This window comes from Halyomorpha halys, unplaced genomic scaffold, assembly GCF_000696795.3.
Source record: "Halyomorpha halys isolate HHAL.00 unplaced genomic scaffold, Hhal_1.1 Scaffold196.1, whole genome shotgun sequence".
Taxonomy (NCBI): Eukaryota; Metazoa; Arthropoda; class Insecta; order Hemiptera; family Pentatomidae; genus Halyomorpha; species Halyomorpha halys.
Genome location: NW_027115534.1, coordinates 92576 through 100158, shown reverse-complemented (window position 1 = coordinate 100158; position 7583 = coordinate 92576).

Here is a 7583-nt window from a genome sequence, read left to right as displayed (position 1 = left end):
CCATCGAGGTTCCCGCGCAATAATCACACATCCTTTGTGAGTGAACACGTGGCATGAGTGGTAGTGACGACTCTTTGTTATTGTTTTATGCGTAGTGATTTATGACAATGGAAAAAACTGAGATTCGAGCAGTGATCAAGTACTTTGTAAAGAAAGGTATGAAAGCAAAGGAAATTCATGCCGACTTTCAGAACACACTGGAGGACTCTGCTCCTTCATATTCAACTGTTTCCAAGTGGACCAGCGAGTTTAAATTTGGTCGGGAGAGCTAAGATAATGATCCACGTAGTGGATATGTTCCAGAATTTATCACAAAAGTGCGTGGAGGACCGTCTACTAAAAGTGCGAGAGAATGCTAAAATTATCCGCAAAATGGGTGCCGCGGCTCTTGACATTGAACCATAAACGCACCAGATTGGAAATGTCCGAAAGGATCTGGCCGTTTTCTGTGCAACCAACAAGGTTTTTTGCGCCAGTTTGTGACTACAGATGAAACTTGGGTCCACTACTACACCCCAGAGACAAAAAGACAGTGGAAACATGCTGAGTCACCACCACCAAAGAAATCAAAGGCAGTACGTTCGGCCGGAAAGGTCATGGTCTCAGTTTTCTGGGATGCAAAAGGCATTCTGCTGATATATTATCTTCCTACTGGCCAAACAATTACGGGGCAATACCACGCAAATCTCCTAGACCAAGTACAGGAAAAGATACGCGAAAAAAGGCCTGGTTTGGCAAGGGAAAAAGTTATCTTTCATCAGGACAACGTCATTTCATACCCTTTTAACTTTTATTTTTTTTCTCTTGACGATACTTAAGTGGTGCCGAATCCCGGGAACTTTGGAAACCGGAACAATTTTTAGTCTCAAGAATTTTTTTTTCTTTTTTCTTTGTTCACTCTGAATTATGGCCAGTAACGGAATAGTCGACCAGCCTGTAGCTGCAGGGAACCCACGTCCGGCAGAAATTCAGCCACTACCGGAAGCATCACTAGCGCAAGCTCATACCACGATGCTGGAATGGATCAAAGTCCCCACGGCAACCGCCCAGGACTTAAGAAAAACAGTTTCTGACCTCGTAAGGTTCACCGGGGAGACAGGGGAGTTAAGCCATTTCTTAAAAGGGGGTGATCGACTGATTTTTTTCTATTGATGCGAAGACAGCCGAACACCAGCACGACAGTGAGGATGCGGAGGCTTTAAGGACAGCAGTCATTTGCAGGGTGAAAAGAAGTATCCTCAATCAAATTCAAACGGATGAGGAGACACCCTGGAGCGTGATCAATGCAAGATTGAAGAAGGTATTTGGAGGAGGACGGTGGGCCCCAGAAGAGGACATATTTATGATGATTAGAGAGACAAAGAAACCGAGACAGTCTGATGGGCAGAATGCTGCAGAACTCCTGGCACGCTACAATAGAATCGCCGATGAAGTCAGCGAAATGATGGAGACAATTTAGGTACAGGGTCGGATGCAATTCCTATCCAATGTACTAAAGATTCAAGTGGCAAAAGAGCTGGGGAAGAAGGAGGGAATGCCGAGAGAACGCTCCTTCGTAAATTATGCTCAGGAACTTATAGACACAAACGCCCGGGAACAGGAATCCAGAATGGACCTTGAAGCACCAGGATGGAAGAGGTCTTCGTACAATCGGCCAAGGACTACTCCGAAGTAGTACTACTGAGAAGTAGAGGGTATAAGTATGGCGGTTGGGAAAAAACGCTGAACAGGTACAGAAGATCAGGAGAAGCAAAACCAAGATTCAGCAAGGAAAAAAGTCATTTCATACCCTTTTCACTATTTTCTCTCTACGATACTTAGGTTATATATATATTATTTAGATGCCAATGTTTTTGTAGAACAACACGTGTTGTTTACCAAAATGGGTATCACCCATGCAACACTCCCTTTAATTTCCAATGAAATAAAAATAATGTTATAGATGTTGCAACATCCAATCCATCGATTCCTCTGAAACGATCTCAAAAAGATAACACATTATTTATAAGATTTATACATCATAGATAAACTTCTGTGGGTATTCATCGGTGAGAATGATAGATCATAGTGAGGACATAAAAAAAATTCCAGTTTTATTTATGAATATTATCCGTGTATCAAATACTTCTAACAATGTACATATTAACAATGTGTTAATAGATAGATATTAGTGAAAATAACCTAAAATATCAGGACAAACGGTGGCAAATACTCAACTGGCTAGGTTCTATTTAACTATTTAAAACTGGAATACCCCTACGTATTTGATGTGAGATCGGGAAAGTTGAAATGAAAGATGTATAAAGTTTATAATGAAATCGACAGAATTATTCGGGAAGAGTAGGACGGACACCTGTGATACCGACAGATGGGCAACGGCAACTGGGCGTAATCTAGAGAAAATACCATGTTCTTATTAAGTACGATCAACACGCAACACTCTCAGTAGATCTTGATAGCACCTCGGAACAGACAATAATTTGGAAACACTAGCACTGCATTAGCATACTCAAAATCAAATTTATAGTTTCGGAATCCTGGAGTTGGGAGACTAAATTGCTTAAAATCATTATCAATGATTTTCCTTCTCCCTTCTTAAAACGATATTGTGATTTCGTTCCGGGGGTTCAACCCTTATTTCAAACTTTGAAATAGATCAGCAGGCATGTTCAGAAGAGTACATTTTTTTGGTGAAGGGGCGTGGAAGAAGGACCACATTTGTAGGAATTTGTGGAGTTTAGGAGGGAGCCATGTTTTTGTGGAAATTCTGTTTGGGGGAATTTTCAGAGAACGAGGAAAAAAACACCAATACACCCTATACCTGTTCTACATAAACAGCAAACAAAATATGTGGGACTGTTTTCATTGTAAAAGTGAGGAGGGAAATAAAATTATACAGGACTAAAATATTCAGAACTAGAAGGAATTGAGTGAGCTCCTGCATACTGCTTACCATCCTGAGTTAGCACCTTCCCTATACCATGTACACTATGGATGGTAAAATAATCATGCATGTCTATCCAGATGATCTGGTGTTGTCAGGTAAAAGACAGGAAAGCTGGTATGGGGTACATTGATAAAAGCTGATAAGGAAATGTGGAAGGAGGTCGTTGTATTCGATCTGACTCCAATTATGTTAAGTACTCTTGCCCAGAAGGCCTCGACAATGCGTGTATAAGTTAGGAAAAGTAATTGATTAGGAATTGAATAGACAGGATGAGACCAGGTCCAGCTGTAATTTCTCTCATGATGGTAACCTCGTCCAACAGGGTACTATTCTTGTAGGTACAAAGAGGAATGCAAGTCCAGAGGGTATGAACATTTCTATTTAAAACTGGTCAATAACATTACTGACTGCACTCCCAACCATCTTCTGTTCATTTAAAAAACTACAACAGTACTTAAATCTTTTTAGCATGATATATATAAAATAAAACATTATAAATAATAAAAATAAAGGTTTAAGGAACTCCCAGTTTCAATGTCAATTCTACCAATCACTGTTTATATACCTCTGTCTAGCTTTTTTTTTTTTTTTTTCCTAACCTCCTATTTATTTATTTTTAATCAATTACAATTATATATTACTAACCTAGGAAAAAAAAATTATATATACACATATTTACATTTTATCTTGTTTTGCCTGATGGCATTATAAGATGAGGAAAACATTGTCCGCTGAAGGCGGTTTGTACATGAGTGGCATGATAGCCAGGGAGCTAACAGAGAATGGGGAGGGACCATTCCCGCTGGTGGTTTACTCTGTCTAGCAACCACCCTCTGAACACAATTCAATCTCCATAGGTGAAACATCTCAAAATCTGAATCAAACATTACATTACATACGAAATATGGGCTGTTTATAGCTGAGGGAGTTAAGGCACCACATTAGCAACCTCACAACTGCAGTAGTGCCAGTTTGAATCTACCTAAGAGAGAGGGGGAATTGACTTTTATTTCACGGTGGCCCATAGAATGAAGATTTCATCTCCCCACTCTAGTTAGGATAGGTTAGTTACCTCCAAATAATCCTCTCCCCTCCTCCCTCTCTCTGAGTCAGAAATGACCTGGTAAGGACAATAAAAAAATATATACATATCAAATACAAAAAATGTAAAAACTACAGTTTTGTCAGCAATCACAATTTTGATTTTGGGAATGTTAACATTTTAGATAAAACTGAAGATAATAAAAAAGAAGAAAGATAACAGAATCAAATTACAAAAATTCAGCAAATTTTGAATTAGATTTTATAAAATGTAGGACAACATTATGTACATATATTAAAAAAAAAAATAGATTTCAAATAAAAAAATAGTAGACATATTAGCTTATAATAATAACAATTTGCAAATTCTATTTCTGATAACAGAGTAAAGTACAACAGTCCAGACTGTTTAAGAAAATAAGTTTTATTATTTGGTTTGTAAAATAAAACGTTAGATGGCGACACTGTTCTGGCATGGCCTAGCTTGGCATCCCTCGGAATTAAAAGTCTGTCATGGCATCTATTGGTGAAAACACACTCTTTGTCTTTCTTTATAAAACCATCCCTAAATTCCACAATACAAACTCAATCTTATGGGGGGAAACATATATGGAAGGTACTTAATTTTTATTTATGAACAAAGTTAAATTAAAATAATATGATTGTTAGTTATTTTTTAAAACAATGATTCAATATTTTACAGATTTAAAAAAAATTAAGGCAATAACTATAAAAATTATGTGGTGATATGTGGATATCAAATAAGGAAATTTTAAGCTTAAAGAAATAATCAATTTAGTTAGGAATAAGAAAAATATGTAATATAGGGTGATGATAAGATAAAGTAAATTGGAAATAAGATTACAAATTAATTATAACAAACTTTGTTAATTTTTTTAAGAATTGACAAATATATATGTGCATTATAGTTTATATATTGTTTTTTAAAAGTAATTTATATGTTGGCATAGTGTTCATAATTGTTAAATGTCAAATATATATTACTGTAGGTTGAATATGAGCTGGTATAGCTCCATTATAATTGTCCATCATGATTATGATTTAAAGAAGTGAAGAAGGGTATAACCCATTTCCTCTAAAATAATATAATTGATACATAACATAATAACCCATTGAAAAATAATTAATAATAATATACTTTTTGAACCAAAAATTGTACACACTAAATATCCAAAACATATATTTGATTTATAATGAAGCATCATGCAAAAACTACAACTTAAACATGATTATCATATAAGAAAAAAGTAGCAAAAACAATTTGTAAAAAATAAAACTTTATAATAATATTTTCATACAAAAATTATATATCGTGTAAAAATATAGCGTCTCAAAGGTAAAGTATATTAAGCGACAATTTATGTTACACCATGTATTGATATGAAATAGATGTTGATGGGAGTAACAGGTGTAAAATTGCAAACTTTGTGTTTCAACAATAGGTAGGTTAGGTACTTCAAAATTTATGTCTTGATCCTGCACATGGAACACTATTTTGTGGTATTAAAGAGTTGGCTTGAAAAAAGAAACGTACATTTTCTGAAAGTCATTTTTTGTAATGAAAATGTTCTCCTAATTTATTGGAACATTTAAGGAAATTGGTCAAAAGATTTTTTCAAATTAATTAGAGCTTCAAATGAAATAGTTTTTTTTTTTTTTAATTTGAATAATGACAACTGCTTCCTTTTGGGAATGAATTCTTCAATTGTTTTTTATTTAGTAATTTATAGTGAAAATTATCTTTCTGACTTATACCTAGTAACAAAGTGTAGATTTCTGTGCATCTATGCATTTATATTGTGGCTGTCATAAATTATTTTTATAATTCGATCATATCTATATTTTTTTAAAACTTAAAAAATACAGATATTATCCTTAATTAAAAATAGCTCCCATCTGTTTGCTGTTACTGCATGTTTCTTGATAAAACTCTCAGTCCTATGAAAAAAAATGATTCAGTTCCACAACAAAATATCTAAGCTTGACCATGTGTCAAATTGAAAAACATTATTTGATTTATGTACAGCTCATTTACCTATTGCATTGTGTTAGCATTACTGTTAGTATTAAAATATCTTTTAAAAACTTGATTTTGAAACTGAAAAATTGATTTAGTTTAAAAATATAATGTATTTTTTATTTATGAAATGTGTTTAATTTCCTCGAATATCATTTGCTCTTTTCTTTAGAGTCAACAGATTTTGCATTCTTACAAGGCTTAGGTGGTAGGAAATTTTGATTCAATGAAATGGCTGATACCAAAAGGTTCTGAGTACAACAGTAGCGGATATCATAGATCATTGATATGTTGATTCAGGAAGTTTTTCTATTATTTTACTCTTGATAGCACTACAAATCTATTAACTACACAAAAGGTAATATTGGAATGCTTTCCAAAGAAGCTCTTGAGTCATGCAATACAGAATTGTAGTGATATCAAGAGTACCATATCAGGATATTTCCAAAATGTAATATCAATGATCTAATCTCAAAAAGTTTAGCTCACTTTTCTCTTTTTTTTATATATATAGTTTTGTGTTTGCTAAGTTGTATACTTTATCTCAGTTTGTGAAATCATTAGGATGAGATCACCATAGTACGTGGTTTGTACTTCTTCTGGATCAGTTAATATTTATTTGGTTGTCCTGCAAAATGAATCTTGGTAATCCCATTTTGGCCACAAGCTCTATTTATTTAGCTTCCAAATATTAGCATTAAAGGACCAACAGGCCCAACACCTGCTAAGCTAGTTTCTTCTACCAATCACACTACCAGCTTTTATTGATTAGTCCTAATATCTATTTTTTGAAAACAGAAACATATACTCATAAAACAATCCATTAATTGATCCATTTGCTGAAGAAAGGTGGCACAGGACCTGAATACCATGAGAAAGCTAAGCCAGGAGACAAAGTCCTACTTCAGGCTGTAGTATCATCGAGGAAAAAGAAGAATAAAGCCATTTTAATAAAAAAAAAAAAAAAAAGACCTTTAGATTTAATAAATTAGGAAAAGTAATTTGAAATAACAATTTCTTGGATGCATACAGCTTGGTGGATAATAAAACCACTAATCGAATTAAGAGGAACAATTCTTTTAAAGAATTAGGGGATAAAATAAATAAATTTGTAGATAAGATTCGCAAACTTGTATATATTGATACCAAACCTAGAAAACATGATCCAATTAATCTTCATAAACCAGAGAAAGACATAAAACCAATACTAACAACATTAATGGGCCAAACAAAAACTTAATATAATTTTGTAAGGCATCATTAAAATGTCAGTAATAATAATTATCTTTTAACCAGGAATTAAAAGAAGTTTTGAACAAATTAGAATTTGATAATCATATAATATATATATACATAAAATAATGCATACATATTTAAATAATACAAATATATTATTTTATATGTGTTATTATCAAAATTATATCAAGGAGACCAAAAGGTGTAACAAAGACAAAAAGGGCTAAATAATACATTATTTTAAACGAATAATAATGAGAAAGAGGAAAAAGGAGAAAAAATAAGAACAAAACAAGAAAAGAAGAATATAAAGTAAATAAA